Source organism: Bufo bufo, chromosome 4 (genome assembly GCF_905171765.1).
Source record: "Bufo bufo chromosome 4, aBufBuf1.1, whole genome shotgun sequence".
Classification (NCBI taxonomy): domain Eukaryota; kingdom Metazoa; phylum Chordata; class Amphibia; order Anura; family Bufonidae; genus Bufo; species Bufo bufo.
In genome coordinates this window covers 161,021,384-161,039,631 of record NC_053392.1, presented here as the reverse complement: position 1 = coordinate 161,039,631, position 18,248 = coordinate 161,021,384, and the positions used below count along the sequence as shown (strand labels likewise).

The 18,248-nt window shown below is 43.7% G+C and overlaps 1 protein-coding gene across 1 annotated transcript in view; it reads right to left on the bottom strand.

The window, feature by feature from the left end:
• Positions 1–18,248, bottom strand: part of SLC9A9 (solute carrier family 9 member A9) — a 902,549-nt gene that overhangs the window by 19,456 nt on the left and 864,845 nt on the right. The window lies entirely within an intron of this gene.

The window sequence follows — 18,248 nt, the reverse complement described above, 5'->3', positions numbered from 1 at the left end:
ATACCAAGCTGCAGCCATTTTTACCAAAAATGCCACAAGTCAGTCTCTTTTACTCGGCTACTGGCCCTTTAAGTCCTGCACTGTTTGCACCACAGAAAAAAATACAAAAAAGAATGTCCAGATTAACACCAGCAGTCTCTGCTCCTGCAAACTAGCAGGCTTCCGGCCCTTTAAATCACTGCACAGCAACACAGCAATTCCTTGGAAACATTCAGCGGCACCTTCTCTTTTCCGTCAGGTCGTTGCCCCTAGCAACCTGCTGTTGTTATTGCCCGCATCCGACACCAATTGTAAGGGATCGCCTCTTATTTGGGGGTCATTCTCACAGATACGACTTTAGGACACCAGGTTTCAGGTCCAAACCGTGCATTTATTGTGCACACTCCAACCAATACAGGTTATCATGAAGTCGCAGCTTCACCTAACACATGTGACATCCACATAAAATAATAAACACTTGCCCGGCTAGGCTCTAACTAAGGCCTCATGCACACGACCGTTGTGTGCATCCGTGGCCGTTGTGCCGTTTTCCGTTTTTTTTCGTGGACCCATTGACTTTCAATGGGTCCGTGGAAAAAATCGGAAAATGCACCGTTTTGCAGCCGAGACCGTGATCCGTCAAAAAAATATGATCTGTCCTATTTTTTTGATGGACAACGGTTCACGGACCCATTCAAGTCAATGGGTCCGTGAAAGAACACGGATGCACACAAGATTGGCATCCGTGTCCGTGATCCGTGGCCGTAGGTTACTTTTATACAGACGGATCCGTCTGCATAAAAGCTTTTTCAGAGCTGAGTTTTCACTTCGTGAAAACTCAGATCCGACAGTATATTCTAACACAGAGGCGTTCCCATGGTGATGGGGACGCTTCAGGTTAGGATATACTAAAAGAACTGTGTACATGACTGCCCCCTGCTGCCTGGCAAGTGCTGCCAGGCAGCAGGGGGCAGGCCCCCCCCTGTAGTTAACACATTGGTGGCCAGTGGGCCCCCCTCCCTCCCCTGTAGTTAACTCGTTGGTGGCCAGTGGGCCCCCCCTCCCTCCCCTGTAGTTAACTCTTTGTTGTCCAGTGCGGCCGGCCCCCCTCCCTCCCCTGTAGTTAACTCATTGGCGGCCAGTGGGCCCTCCCTCCCCCTTCTAATTAAAATCTCCCCCCCCTATCATTGGTGGCAGCGGAGAGTACCGATCGGAGTCCCAGTTTAATCGCTGGGGCTCCGATCGGTAACCATGGCAACCAGGACGCTACTGCAGTCCCGGTTGCCATGGTTACTTAGCAATTTGTAGAAGCATTATACTTACCTGCGAGCTGCGATGTCTGTGTCCGGCCGGGAGCTCCTCCTACTGGTAAGTGACAGATCATTAAGCAATGCGCCGCACAGACCTGTCACTTACCAGTAGGAGGAGCTCCCGGCCGGACACAGACATCGCAGCTCGCAGGTAAGTATAATGCTTCTACAAATTGCTAAGTAACCATGGCAACCGGGACTGCAGTAGCGTCCTGGTTGCCATGGTTACCGATCGGAGCCCCAGCGATTAAACTGGGACTCCGATCGGTACTCTCCGCTGCCACCAATGATAGGGGGGGAGATTTTAATTAGGAGGGGGAGGGAAGGGGGAGGGCCCACTGGCCACCAACGAGTTAACTACAGGGGAGGGAGGGGGGCCGGCCGCACTGGACAACAAAGAGTTAACTACAGGGGGGGAGGGGGGGCCGGCCGCACTGGCCACCAATGAGTTAAAAACAGGGGCGGGGTCTGCCCCCTGCTGCCAGGCAGCAGGGGGCAGTCATGTACACAGTTCTTTTAGTATATTCTAACCTGAAGCGTCCTCATCACCATGGGAACGCCTCTGTGTTAGAATATACTGTCGGATTTGAGTTTCATGATCTAACTCATATCCGACAGTATATTCTAACATAGAGGCGTTCCCATGGTGATGGGGACGCTTCAAGTTAAAATATACCATCGGATTGGAGAAAACTCCGATCCGATGGTATAAAAGGGACTCCTGACATTACATTGAAAGTCAATGGGGGACGGATCCGTTTGAAATTGCACCATATTGTGTCAACGTCAAACGGATCCGTCCCCATTGACTTGCATTGTATTTCAGGACGAATCCGTTTGGCTCCGCACGGCCAGGCGGACACCAAAACTACTTTTTTTTCATGTCCGTGGATCCTCCAAAAATCAAGGAAGACCCACGGACGAAAAAACGGTCACGGATCACGGACCTACGGACCCCGTTTTTGCGGACCGTAAAAAAACCGGTCGTGTGCATGAGGCCTAACACAGAGTTTCCTGACTCACCTAAGTCCTTGTTCACACCCTGTGAACACAAGCGGCTTTCTCAGCCAATGTCCCACAGCCTCCTGGCTGTACAGAGCACAGTACGCCCACTGCCTCCAGTCCAGTGTCTCAGCACACATGGGGAATAGTGGTCTCTCAGCCCTCTTGGCTTGGACCACACAGAGCCTCCAGGCCTCTGTCCACAAGCAACACACTCCCCCCTTTCTGACACTCTGGGAGGTGCCTTATGCCAGGCTGATTACCTCCAGCTTCTCTCACCTGTGGTGGAACAGGGGTGTGGACCGCACTATCCACCCCTTCCTTACCTCCAACCTGCGTGAGACCTGTCACTGTCTCACAACACCCAATCATCCAATCAGGTGATCACCGTTGGCCAAGTGTCTGCACGAGCTGCTGGGTCTTGGCAGACCCTGAGCAGCTCTGAAGTGACGCTGTACAACCTCTCTGGGGCCTGTATCCCCCTATTATTGGGATTGGTTATCAGCCCAAGTTACAGGAGAAATCTGCAATGAAAAAAACTATGTTAAATGCCCCACAATAAGGTTTTATAAAGATAAATTAAAAAATAATAGACAGTAAAAATAATAAAAGAAAGACACCACACTCCACACCACAGCTTCTAGCCCCACTCCCAGCGAACATAACTCATACATCCCCTTTATATTAAAATTATGTTTATGGAAAGGGGGGCATAGCTTTAAAAGTATTTTAGTTGCATAAGGTGCTAGTAACAAAAAATGAAAGAAATGTGGAAAAACATTACATTTTTTTATTACATTTTCTTGGGTATGAAAACCATATAAACATAAAAATTCTAAAATAAAAATGACATAAAAATAAAGTTCCAGATATAACCAAAAAAGAATCATAATTACATTTAATGGAAAATTCCATCTCTTGGTAAAGCCTAGCTTTTATGTACCATAATGTAGGGAGCCTTATTTCTCATTCAGGTTTTGTTTGATGTGTTACAAGCAGACAAACAACGTATTGGGGGAAAAAAATAATATTAACCACCCCTAATGTAGTGGACTTAACCCCATAACAGAAAACACATCTGTGTCAAAAAGTAATGACAGATTGGTATCTGTACACAATCAAGATGTGGCAAGATGGTTCTCAGAGCTGAGCACTGCCTGTCCAAACACAGGCGAGTTATCCATTAAGGTTTTGAGATCACAAAAATGTAATTCCCTGGTTTCAGTTTGTTCGCTCTATATGAGCAATTATAAATCCTGCTGAAAAACCAACACCTAACTGAACACAGAACTTCCTTTGTTAGGCCAGTTTCACATGAGCGTATTCAGTCCGGGAAACACCCCATGTGGGAGCAGTACCTCCTCGACTGAACACTGCTCTTTTAGGCTCCATTCACACGTCTGTGGTGTGTTGCGGACCCGCAAAAACACCCGCCCGGCACCCCTATAGAAAATGACTATTCTTGTCCGCAGCTGCGGACAAGAATAGGACATGTTCTATCTTTTGCGGAGCTGCAGACCCGAAGATCGGGGCCGCGCTCCGCAAATGCAGACAGCACACGGTGTGCTGTCCGCATCCATTCCGTCCCCATAGAAAATGAATGGGTCCGCACCCATTCCGCAAAATTGCGGAACGGATGTGGACGCATTTGCGGACGTGTGAATGGACCCTTAAAGTGAACTTGCAGCATCAGTTCAGTTCTGTCTCACCATGGGTCTACTGCATTATGTGACTAGAGTTTAGTAGACTTGCAGTGAATTGAAACTGATGCTGTGAGTTCACTTCAAAGGAGGAGAGCTCAGTCTGGGAAATAGTGCTCCCACATGGAGCTCATTTCCGAGACTGAATACGCTTGCGTGAAACTGGCCTTAAAGGTCGATTTGGCAACTGCATTCTCTAAAAGGTAAAGGACCCCCAGAGGAACCATTTAAGCCAGACATCTGTTGAGACTGCCGGGAGCCCTGTTTGGTTGGTATACCCTTGTTAATTATGTGTAGTTATGCCTCTTGTTTAGTTATATGGTTTTATACTGTTATCCTGTAGTGGAGGATTAGGTATATTCTGTGTCATGTATGCTGTATTGTCACCATTTATTGTGAGACACTGCTGACATTTCTATGTAGTGGGTTTTTCCACCTATCTGCACTCCAGTGTCGCGGCTGTGTGTCTGCTTTTATTCTTATTTTTATTGTATGTTTTAACTTGAAATTCGTTCGGTAATAAAAATGAAATTGGATTCCATTATTATTTTGTTCATTGTGTTGGCCTCCTTGTTCGGTGTTATGTACATTTACCACATACTGTACTTATATACTATATCCACAAAAGTATTGGGACACACCTCTCAAAGGGGTTTTCCAGGATTTACATATTGATGACCTATCCTCCTAGCAGGTTATCAAGGACAGAGCTGTACAAGTGTATAGCGGCTGTGCTCGGTACTGTAGCTCAGCGCTATTCACTTGACTGGGGCTGAGCTGTGCCCAGGGCATGTGACCGATGAGCGCGACATCACATGGCCTAGGAGGAGGCCTAAGCGATCACAGAGCACCGCGGCCTCTTCATACAGTTGATCAACAGTCCGCGGATCTCATATTGATGACCTATCCTGAGGACTATACAGTACAGACCAAAACTTTGGACACACCTTCTCATTCAAAGAGTTTTCTTTATTGTCATGACTATGAAGGCATCAAAACTATAAATTAACACATGTGGAATTATATACATAACAAACAAGTGTGAAACAACTGAAAATATGTCATATTCTAGGTTATTCAAAGTAGCCACCTTTTGCTTTGATTACTGCTTTGCACACTCTTGGCATTCTCTTGATGAGCTTCAAGAGGTAGTCCCCTGAAATGGTCTTCCAACAGTCTTGAAGGAGTTCCCAGAGATGCTTAGCTCTTGTTGGCCCTTTTGCCTTCACTCTGCGGTCCAGCTCACCCCAAACCATCTCGATTGGGTTCAGGTCCGGTGACTGTGGAGGCCAGGTCATCTGGCGCAGCACCCCATCACTCTCCTTCATGGTCAAATAGCCCTTACTTTCAAAGTTTTCCCAATTTTTCGGCTGACTGACTGATCTTCATTTCTTAAAGTAATGATGGCCACTCGTTTTTCTTTACTTAGCTGCTTTTTTCTTGCCATAATACAAATTCTAACAGTCTATTCAGTAGGACTATCAGCTGTGTATCCACCTGACTTCTCCTCAACGCAACTGATAGTCCCAGCCCCATTTATAAGGCAAGAAATCCCACTTATTAAACCTGACAGGGCACACCTGTGAAGTGAAAACCATTTCAGGTGACTACCTCTTGAAGCTCATCAAGAGAATGCCAAGAGTGTGCAAAGCAGTAATAAAAGCAAAAGGGGGCTACTTTGAAGAACCTAGAATATGACATATTTTTTGTTGTTTCACACTTGTTTGTTATGTATATAATTCCACATGTGTTAATTCATAGTTTTGATGCCTTCAGTGTGAATCTACAATTTTCATAGTTATGAAAATAAAGAAAACTCTTTGAATGAGAAGGTGTGTCCAAACTTTTGGTCTGTACTGTATATGTACATCCTTTACTATCTAAATCCAATAAATCCATGCTATATTAAGAGTGTTTCACTAAACTTGGCTCCTCTTTAATCTGGTCAAGATGCTTATCTGTGGAAAGAGAATTTCTCATTTCAGAATTTTTTTCCTCTGGTTGTCAGCAAGCCTGGCAGTGGCTAATAAGGGGAATCAAAGAGCTGGTTTGAGGTATCAGTCACGTTAATGAACTAATACTGACAGACATCTGGAAACTTTTCTCATTACCAGAAGTCAGTGTACTTTTAAAGTCCCACAGGTTATGAGTGAACTTTAGATATTAATTAGAAAATGAGAAGAGACTTAAATGATATCTTTCACATCATATCTCACAAATAAATGTTCCATGGGAGATGCTGAATACATAATCTAGCAACTGGCTGCTGAGTAAAGCAATTACTACAATAATGGGGTTTCAGGTTTGGTATAAGTAAAGTGTAATGATTGTATAATGAAGAGTTATGCTATTTTCTAATACACTTTGGGGCCAATTTATTGGAGTGGAGTGTCTCAATCAGATGTAGTGCTGGAGTAAAGATGCGCACAACTTTTAAAGGGGTTATCCAGCCTCCCTAGCTCATCCCCGTCCCCGCCTGCCATTGTCTGCTCCCCCCGACACTGGATGTTTTCATCCGTGTACAGGGAGAAGCAGCAGAGGCGGTGCGGGGACCCGGAGCGGCGCAGGGCTTGGGGTAAGTATATTCCCACTGAGGGGCCCGGCACATGGGGGGGGGGGGGGGGGTGCTGTTGTAGACACTGGATAACCCCTTTATTAATTATGTGTGGTGTCTATGCCCCAGAAGCTGAAATCTATAATCTATGCCAGATAGGAGATATTGTAGTTTTCATGTGTAATTAAATGTGTAATTAAATCCAGTTTTTTTGCCATATATAATGGTTCAGGTGTAATTCACTGTTTTTTGGGCATTTATAACAGCAAATTTCCACTTTCCTGTCTCATTAAAGTCCCAGACACTTTTCTGAAAGTTGACAAGCACAGTGTAAATAAGCAAAAAGTCAAAAAAAATTTTTACAAAAGAGACACAAAAATGTTTTTGACAGACGTTTCAAAAAATTGCAGAAACTAAAACAGAAGGGGTCATTTACAAATATTCTATGTCAGATTTTAAGTGCAATAAAAGTGGCAAATTTTGTCGCTAGTGAAAATGCCACAAAACTTTTTAGCTATTACCAACACCCTCGCCACTTTTACAAAAAGGGGGCACAGTGTGGGTGGGAGTAAGGCTACTTTCACACTTGCGTTCGGGGTTCCGCTTGTGAGCTCCGTTTGAAGGCTCTCACAAGCGGCCCCGAACGGATCCGTCCAGCCCTAATGCATTCTGAGTGGATGAGGATCCGCTCAGAATGCATCAGTCTGGCAGCGTTCAGCCTCCGCTCCGCTCAGCAGGCGGACAACCGAACGGAGCTTGCAGCGTTCGGGTGTCCGCCTGGCCGTGCGGAGCCAAACGGATCCGTCCAGACTTACAATGTAAGTCAATGGGGACGGATCCGTTTGAAGTTGACACAATATGGTGCAATTTTCAAACGGATCCGTCCCCCATTGACTTTCAATGCAAAGTCTGGACGGATCTGTCTGACTTACTTTCACACTTAGATTTTTTTGTGAAATATAATGCAGACGGATCCGTTCTGAACGGATACCATCGTTTGCATTATAGGAGTGGATCCGTCTGTGCAGACACCAGACGGATCCGCTCCGAACGCTAGTGTGAAGGTAGCCTAAGCAGGATTTCCAGGTCCATGACACCTTTACCAAAATGTGCACCGGAAAACTGGTGCACATACATCTGAAAATCTACTCCAGCACCTGGTTCACTGACTCACAGCACGCATACCCGGTTGGCTTATGCCACAGGCATAGCTTTCTTTTGTCCCTAATTCTATTTTCTCTGTTTTTCTCTACCCATTAGATTCCCTGATGAGTCCAATTAGTTGGATAGAAATATGGCAGGTCAGTCAGCACAGTAGGGCGAAGTCCAATCCTAGGGAAAGATTGCGGACGGGGTGACCCTTATCAGGGCAGGTGCTCTGAGCTTAGGCTATTAGGGTACTTTCACACTAGCGTTTCTGTTTTCCGGTACTGAGTTCCGTCCTAGGGGCTCAATACCGGAATAAAACTGGTCAGTTGTATCCTAATGCATTCTGAATGGAGAGCATTCCGTTCAGTATGCATCAGGATGAATCAGTTCAGTCTTTCTCAAGTTTTTTGGTCCGGAGAAAATACTGCAGCATGCTACAGTTTTCTGTTCGGCAAAAAATCCCGAACACTTGCTGGAATGCATTAATGCCGGATCCGGCAAAATGGATCCGTTCTTTCCGTCCACGCATGCGCAGACCATTAAATTTGTGAAAAAAATAAATGCCGGATAAGTTTTTTCGGGTGACAACCGGAAAGACGGATCCAGTATTGCAATGCATTTGTGAGACGGATCCGCATCCGGATCAGTCTCACAAATGCATCTGTTTGCGTCCAGATTGCCGTATCCGGCAGGCAGTTCCGGCGACGGAACTGCCTGCTGGAATCCTCTGCCGTAAGTGTGAAAGTACCCTTAGATAGGACTTGTCCCTTTCCTTCTCTTTTTTTAGGGACTTATAGGGAAAGCAACCTGTAGTACCTGGTTGCCCCGCAGACCATTGCATTACTTTCATCACTCTTTTAATGCACCTAGAATTCCATCATTTGATCACCTTTTCTGTAAGAGGCAAATAATGTAATTTTTTAATAAAAAATGAGTGAATGGTTTTCTCTATGTAATTTTTTTAATTCACTCCATGTATCTTACTGTACTTTGTCATTGATCTTTGCTTGGACTTTTAGCATGTCAGGTAGTCTCATCTTGCTTAACTTTTTCATTCAGACCATCACTGCGACCAGTGTAGTAGTGACTTAATTAGAGCATCATACATTACACTAGGCCAGGGATGCTCAACCTGCGGCTCTCCAGCTGTTGTAAAACTACAACTCCCACCATGCCCTGCTGTAGGCTGATAGCTGTAGGCTGTCCGGGCATGCTGGGAGTTGTAGTTTTGCAACAGCTGGAGGGCTGCAGGTTGGGCATCCCTGCACTAAGCAATAAAGTGCCCTTCTGTGGACATCTTTATCTAGGTCTATGAAAAGAACAATAGAGCTGTCATACTGTTCTCCCAATTGTGCAAAAAAATTAAAAATACACCCAGCACTTCAATAAAACATATCTTCTTTACTCAGTTAAGGTCAAAAACATCTTGTACAATAACAAACAGTAACCAACATGTTTCAGCCCTTAGCCATGGCATCCCAATTGTGCACCTACTAATTTCATGAGGATTATTGTTCAGATAACATCTTCCCCTCACAGCAGCAGTAAACTGACAATGAATTATCCAGTAGGTGTTTTCTTTTGTGTTCAATGCTACAATATGTATTTTGCATTTAATGTTCAATGGTATAGTACTTGTACTGGGGCTACACGAACTCCCTCCTGCATTTCTACTACCTATTAGCTTACTTTGTGCCAGAATTTTAAGCACACAATGTAGCATCTGATTCCACACCTTCTTTCTCACATAGCCATACCCCTTTGTCAACCGCGGTAGAAAAAGTGAAACCTCATATAAATTTCCATCACCTCCTATTAGCCATTACTTCCTGATCCTCTCCGAAGCCTTAGATGTGCAGAATTTTAAGCACACAATGCTTACAGAGTAATGTAGTGCCGTATAATTAGCTAACAATAGAGGAAGAATAATAATCAGTGCACATAACAGCTCTTCTACCTTTCTCAAGTCTGGTTTATTGTAACGGATCTCCTGGAACCCCGACCGAGTACCTCCGTTGATGGATGCTCCTAGTGCTTCCCGAGGACTCCAAGCACTCCACTCAACACCGATACCACCACAGGAACAAGGAACAGGAACAGCTCTTACAAGAGCTAGGAGTTATAGCCAGGGGAGTATACAGTGTATAGCATTCCCCAGTGTCGATCAGTTACCCTAACACCAACCTCAACATGATGAAGGGTAAAACAGGAACTCTTTATTGAACACACAAGCATTGACTTATATACACATTTTCCAACAAGGGTACCACCCCCGTGGACCTGGTTGGAAACTGAGGACATAACATAGCAGTCAATCCTTACAATTTTACAGTTTAAATACAAAAACTATACATTCAACAAACACAATGGCATTGCCTGTGACGCAATTAACAAACACACTGGCATTGTCTGGGACGCAATTAACAAACACAATGACATTGCCTGTGACGCACTCAATAACAGAATAGGCATTGTCTTTGAGGCAATCAACAAAATACAATTACCAAAACACAATGACCTCTGCCTGTGATACAATTACCAAACATAATGGGCTAACTTAATCACTCACAGGCAGAAAACACACATTTTTCCCCAAAACACAGAAACCACCTCAAAACCCCCCAAATCCCCATAATTTATACATCCATGGATAGCTCTGATCTGGGTGAACAACATATCCAAAAATCACCCAGATCCGAGCAGGGGTTCCTGAATTCCATGGAAGTCACATTTGGCCGACTGCAAGCATGGCTTTCCTGCCCAAAACAGTTCCACAGATTTAGGCTGTGCGGCCGGTCTGTCTTCTCCTTCAAAATTAGTATATGGGCCATAATCCTGAGGCAAGAGGCTGGCAAACAGGCCCCTCCAAAATCCAGTGGCGAGGTTATTTTCACCACATTTATAATTTACCATCTGAATAGCGATCGTCAGACCTAAGCCATCCTATGAAAAGCCTAACGTGAGCATGCAGAACAATGCACACTGCTCTCATTAAGATCTAATTATAGCAGATATTGTACCCAGCTGAAAAGGCCATTCTGCTAGACTTTTCACTGACCTGAGTGATAATCACGTCCCTGCACCAGTATGTTTCCCCAACACAAAACCAGGGGAGGAATAAGTGATGTGAATAGACACGGCCGCCAGGACATACTGAATTAACAAGTTGGAAGACTGAACGCTGCTGTATACAGACTTGTGTAAGCAGTACACATCGCCGCTCAATATCCTTCTACACATCTGCACCTTGCTGTCTCCTTCCATTCCTTGTTTCACATGCCGTACTATCCTCCCTATCACTGCCCTGGAGCTGTGAACTCCAGCAGTTTGTTCCAGCAGAAGAACAGAATGCCGGATTAGCCGGATACCACTGTGCACTACCGGATCCCCATTCACTGTAATAAGATCCGGCTGGCATCCGCCCCCTTTCTGGCATCTATGCAGGCTATCAGCCAGACAAAAAATGCTACATGAAGTATTTTTTGTCCTTCCGAAAGCCAGCATATATGCTGGGTACAGTGGAAATCGTCAATCTGTTCCTCTGCCAGAACAGACTGACTGCGTTCACAGCGCATATGGGAACGCAACCTTAGCTGGAGGGCCGTTCTTACACCAAGGTGAAGAATGTCAAAATGCACAGTGGGGGACAAAACTGGACAATGAATGGGGTCTCACTGGATGACAAAATGCATGGAACTGTAGGCAACACACACATACTACTCACTTTCATAGAAGGCTTCTTAATCCCTTCAAGCATAATCACATACATGTACGTCACTAATGCGTGAAAGGTTGTACTGTATGGGCTGCTGCGCTGAGCCATACATGGTGGGTGGCAGCTGTATAATACAGCAGGCACCCGGGTACAATCACCAGGATTGGCGATGACACCAAACCTGGTCATTTAACCCTTCAGACACAATCATCTTGGCTGGCGAAACAACACACAGTGCTGCCGTAGTGAAGTGTAGAGAACAGCGTTCACAACAGCGGAGAGCGCATACGCAAAGAGAACGCCGTGAAGCCTGCTTGCTGTGGGACTGCAAAGCGCAGCACACCGAGTGCCTGACAAGGAGGGGTGAGATGCGCCAAAGGCACAGATTAAGTTGAATGTGGATTTCTCACCAAGCAGTTTCTATGTGGTACTAACCTTGATCAGACTTGAAGTACTGCAATTAACAAAGGAGACTATCTATACTGCAATAGTATGAACTGTGCACAATGACAAAGAAAACTAAATCTGATATCTTGTCCAACCATATCTAGCCACCTACATTATCAAGATTTGAAAGTGCCAATTTAAATGTGAGAGCTCCACAATTCGGTATTTTAAAGGGACCGTTACTGCATATATTTGGGATAATATTGTTTGCATTTTGTTTCTATGTTGATGTTGATAATTATTAAATATTTTTACTGGCAGCCAGTCATCTTTCACTTTATGGTAAATTAGCAGCTAATTGGAATACAGCAGGCTGTGCGCTCGTAATTATAGCTCACTTTGGTGAGCATTCCTAGTTTGTGTATATTGCCTAATAAAAAAATAAACATAACAGGTATTGCCACATCTGAAAATGTCTGAATTATTAAAATATAAAAATATTTTTCTGCGTGGTGAACGCTGTAACGGAAAATAAATAAGAAACACGAAATTCGCCTTGTCCCACCCAAAAAATTGAATAACAGTGATCAAAAAGCCGTACGTACCAATAAAAACTACAGTTCATTCCACAAATAACAAGCCCTCATCATACAGCTCTGTAAACGGAAATATAAAAAAGTTATAGCTGTCAGAAAATGGAGATGCAAAGAAAATTTTCTTTTTTTAAAGGATTATTTTTTGTTAAGAAATAAAACAAAAAAAAACTATACAAATTTTGCATCGTTGTAATAGTATGGACCTGTAGAAAAAGGATGTTGTGCCATTAGTGCACAGTGAACTCTGTAATGTCAAAATCTAAAAAAACCTTGGTAAATTTTTTGCATATTAAATGTCTCCTATTAAAAATAAAACTTGTCCTGCAAAAAAGAAGCTGTTATATGGCTATATAAATGGCAAAAGTTATAGCTCTTGGAATGTGGGGAGGAAAAAAACTAAATGGGCTTCGCCTTTAAGGGGTTTTACTGTATAAAGTCTAAAGAGCAATACTTTTGGTATAGAGATGTCCACAGCACTGTATTATGGGTCATAATTCAAAACAAAACTTTATTAAATTTAAAAGAGTTCTCCGGTATCTTATCACCAAGAGTAACACAAACACTGCATTCGATTTTTGCCCCCTATACCTGTTTTTCATGCCAGAACTTTCCTTCCCCTTTTCTCGACATCACTGTATCCTTGCAGGATGTTTACATGCAGAACTTCCTGTTTTCATCAGTTTCCTGTTTCTAACCAATCCCAGCATGCTTTGCTCTGTACTGTTTAACATAAAGTAAACTGAGAACAACAGAGATTTTGGACCAAAGAAGAACAGATTGTCAATAAAGTTGTGTTTAGACAATCTCATGCTATACAATGCTTTGTACTTACTGCTTCTACGTAGTAAGCGGTGGATTTATTAATGGATAAATATGAGCTGCAGAGTGTATGTAGCTGTGGAAGCCTTTGAACTCTATTCTAAAGGTAGAACATAAAAGATTTAAAAGCAATTAATATCATTCTCGTCAAGACTTCTGGGTGAAGCCTTCTGACTACGCGAACTGACATTAACGTCTGGATTCATGGTAAAATTAATGTTAGCAGCATTATTATTTTAAATTTTAATCTCAGAGCTAATTGTGAGGTGAAATTACATGAATAGTGGGCATATTGCCATGGTAGCAATGCTGTCATTGTACAATAAATCAAGTTTTACTGAAGCTATTGAGGACATTAGAAAAACTACTACTTTCATCTTTTACCATCATGAAAATGAAGTACACAGGGGCGGACTGGCCATAGACCCTACAGGGAGATTGCTTGGTGGTCTGATGCCCAGGGGGCCGTCTAAGCCCTCCTCACGGCTGCTGCTGGGTATATAATAATCTCAGCATTATTTAATGCTAGGAGCATCAGGTACTTATGAACCTGGCCAACATCTGCAAGTGCCCTCCTGAATATTGTGGTGAGGGCAGTATTTTATGCTGCACTGTGATATTTGGTTCTGCTGGGGGGACATTTTGTGCTGCACTGCAGTATTGCAGGCCTCACCTATTTCTGTTCTCTCTGCCCACTGTGTTGCTTGGCCTTCTGTTAATTTGGACTAACCAACAACATGGGGCCATTTTTAGTTTTTTTTCTAGGGCCACTTTAATTTCCCAGTCTGTACATGGTAGCAATTGGGATAGATACAAAACATATTAAAAGTTTAACACCAGTATCCGTGTCATCTGAATATAAATAATTGAACTGGGTTACTGGGATAAGAAAACCATTAAAAACAGACAATATCTTACACTTACAGTGAAGAATGAATGAGTAAGTATAAGAAGCTTATTTATTACTGATGTGTCCTATATATATATATATATATATATATATAAACGTAGAAAAAGGGCAGCACTCCAATAAATAAAATAGCAAAAAACTTTATTTACCCATAAGGCTGTAGCGACGTTTCGGCTCTAACACAGGAGCCTTCCTCAAGCTTGAGGAAGGCTCCTGTGTTAGAGCCGAAACGTCGCTACAGCCTTATGGGTAAATAAAGTTTTTTGCTATTTTATTTATTGGAGTGCTGCCCTTTTTCTACGTTTGCATTATTGGATTGGCTTTTATCCACATTGGGCTTTTTGCACCCTCCATTCCCTTTTTTCTGTGACGGTGCTGCCATCTTTTTTCTTTTTTTTCTTTTTTTATATATATATATATATATATATATAGTTCAACTGGAAATTTTAAAGGGTTCCTCTAATTATGTTCCCTCCTGTCCCTCCTGAAAGCTTCTGTCCCTCCTGAACTTCTCATATGTGTTAAAAGATGACCAAAGTCATGTTACTTATGAATCTCCCACTTTCACTTTTACAAACTTCTGGTGGGAGATGTGGTTGGCCACATTATGTCAGGTACCCTTCAAACTGAAGGAGTAGTTAAGCCTTAGAAAAAAAGTCATCATATCTTGGCATTGGACCAAGGATCTGCCAAAGATCTATCTACACATACCGTATTTCATGGCAGAAAGGCATTTTAATGGCAAATGGCATGTCTGTGTACTGTATGTCATGGCTGGTCAACCTCTTCTCAAAAAGGAAGCCATACTGGTGATCAGTAGATCACTGAGAGTCATCACTTGGGAAGCTACCAGTGGCCATATCTGCAAAGAAAATGTAGTATTACATGATATCCATTTAAATTATATAATACATGGTCCTGCCAAGTCCTGCAGAGCAGGAGCTGCTCTTTGCATTGGATCACTTCTCTGGCTAATTGAAGGTCCCACGCATGGAACCCACTTCCATGATTTTTATAAGTCCTTATAGGACATATGGACAGTATTTAATTATGACTTATTCTGAAGGGGATTTTGTGACCTGGAACCCGAAGATCACATTCAAGTTCCTGTAAATCTAGAAATTTGAATATAAAGCTCCTGGTTCTTAGCCTAAGAGTAGATTTAGACTGGACGAGGAGAAGCTGATTGTTGGGAAGGAAGCGTTCCTTCCCAACAGTCAGCTGCTCGATAAGTGGAGGTGAAGAGCGCATTTACATGTGGCAATCACCTCCACAGCATGAGTATGAGGGATCGCTATTGCGATCACTTGTCCTCATAATACAGCTGCATTGTTTCTGGGCAGCAGATCGCTGTTAGGATAGCACAATCTGCTGCCCAGATACGATAATTTACTTGCAAGCGTTTACGACAGTTTCACCTGATAATCGAATGCTTTGCTCGTTCATGGGTGATCTGCTGTACCTTTACAAGGGCAGATTATTGGGAATGAGGGTTAGTAACATTTGTTCCCGATAATTTGCCCAAATATTAGGCTGTGTAAATCCACCTTAAGTTCCTGGGACTGATTCAACAGTTAATTACTGTGACCATACCTTCAGGGCCGGTGCAACCATATAGGCGAACTAGGTGTTCGCCTAGGGCACCGGCCTGCTGGGGGCTCCCTGGTGGCCTCCCCCTGTCTGGGGCTGCAGCCCTGGGCGAGCATCTCTTGAGCCGCCCCCAGCGCCGTTACAGGGGGGCCAGGAGGTGGAGGTCCTCCTTAAATATGGCAGAGCAGGCATCTGCTTACCCTGATTGCAGGTGCCTGCTCTGCCAGTAAATTACCGGAGGAGAGGAGGCGGGTGGCAAGGGAGGCTGTTCTAGCAGTTTCCCACTCCTACCTCGTGCGCCCTCTGTGATGCCGGAATATGACGTCATTCCAGCCCCGGAATACTAAACGGCGCGCTGGAGAACTGAGGAGCTGCACCACACTGGACCCCAGGGAGGTGAGTGTTTAAGTGTTTGACTGAGTGAGTGTCTGTCTTTGTATTTATGTAAGTGAGTGAGTGTATGTCTTTCTGTCAGTAAATGTATGTGTGTCTGTCATTGAGTGTCTGTGTGTGTATGTCAGTGAGTTAGTGTATGTCAGTGAGTGTGGATGTCTGTCGGTCAGTGTCTGTGTGTTTGTCAGTGAGTATGTGTATGTTTGTCAGTGAGTATATGTGTGTGTCTGTCTGCCAGTGAGTGAGTGTCTGTCAGTGAGTTTCTGTGTGTGTGTGTGTTTCAGTGGGTAGGTGTATGTCTGTCAGTGAGTGTCTGTCAGTGAGTGAGTGTGTGTCTGTCTGTCAGTGAGTGTATGTGTGTCTGTCAGTGAGTTTCTGTGTACATCATTCAGTGAGTGTCTGAGTGCGTGTCTGTCTGAGTGCGTGTCTGTCTGTCAGTGTGTGTGTGTGTCTGTCAGTGAGTGAGTGACATGAGGGGGCGGCAAAATGGATCTTTGCCTAGGGCGGCAAAAATCCTTGCACCGGCCCTGCATACCTTCCAGCCCCAGATCAGGGGCATAGCTATAGGGGAAACAGGGGAAGCGGCTGCTTTGGGGCCCAAACTCAGAAGGGGCCCATCCAGTAAGAGGACTAAAAGATTTTGTTGATAGGACCCCCTCAACAGTATTATAAAATAAGATTATATACACTGACACTGTAGGAAATGGACTGAGTAGCTGCTGGGTCTCATGTAAGAGAGCGATCTTGACTAGCCACAGACGTGGGGTTGCATGGGAGAAGGGGGTTGCAAAGAATTTGCTGGTGTGGGGGGGGGGGCATTCAAAAATGTGCTGTGGGGCCCAGTCATTTCTAGTTATGCCACTGCCCCAGATCTATGATTTACTTGTGTTTAAGGCTGTAAAATACTGTTCAGAAACTTGACAGATGTCAGTTGTGCTAGATGTGGACCCTAGGGCTATTCATATCATGTTTGGTGTTCACATATACCATATGTGCCAGGAGATACTGTACTCAAAGAGTTTATGCAGAACAGGTTGAAAGATCCCTTATAGAACTGGTGGATGCCAAAAGAGTGGCCACAGGACAGATATACATGTACATCAGTATACCTTTTTATTAATGTATACCTTTTCTATAAACTGTGTTATATGCAGTATACTTTTTTATGTATGGGATCCTATGGATGACTTACGGCACAGTTTTGCAGTGACCTACGTCGAGATTTACATTCAGTGCATATGCTCAAGAGATTTCATCCATAGTCCTCAAACACAATAGCCCAGATTTACTAATCCTATAAATGGAGTCATTTTAGGCTGTCTGGACCTGCACCACATTTATCACAGGGGCTCAGGCGGGATGATAAATATGGCACAGGGATAGACACTTTTATCTAACTCTATAAGAGCTGTAAGTCTGAATTGGTGTGTAAAACAGTGCAGCTTAGACCACGCCCTTTCCCACACAACCACGCCCATTATCAATAAGCCACACCTCCTTTCAAGCAAACCAAGTGTAGAAACCCTAAATGCGCCAAATTGCACCGCTTTTTAGACAGATTTTTAGGTCAGATGCATTAGCAAATCTGGGCCAATTTGAACAGACAGGAGATATGATGACAATGACTAGGGATTCCAGATATAGAAAATATATTGAGGAACCTGAATGTACATAGATGTAAATGTGTTCTAATACAAAATATACAGTCAGGATGGCCTACAGTATCTCAGGCTAAGATGACTAGGAATGGAAGAGCTATGCCGATTCTTTATTAGCACTAGAGATGCCAGGTACAGTCCTCGCAGATACAAATTAATATGCCTTACGTGAAGCAGAAATAAAAGTTAAACATCATCACACTCCACGATATCATAGATAGCATGGATCTAATTTAGATGTGGAGGGCAGGATCAATAATACATTCTCTTTTTAAAGTGTTCCAAAATGACAGGGATCTTCTCTTTTATGAGCCACTCTTGCCACGCTGTAAGTCTCTATTTAATTTAATGGGCGGACAGGGAGCAGACCGATGCAGTACTAATATAAGACAGAATTGTCCTATTCTCTGAGCGCGGCATTAGTATGGATGTTTTTGACAGTAGACATTACTTATAAACTTAGAACGTCTTGATGAGCTCATAACA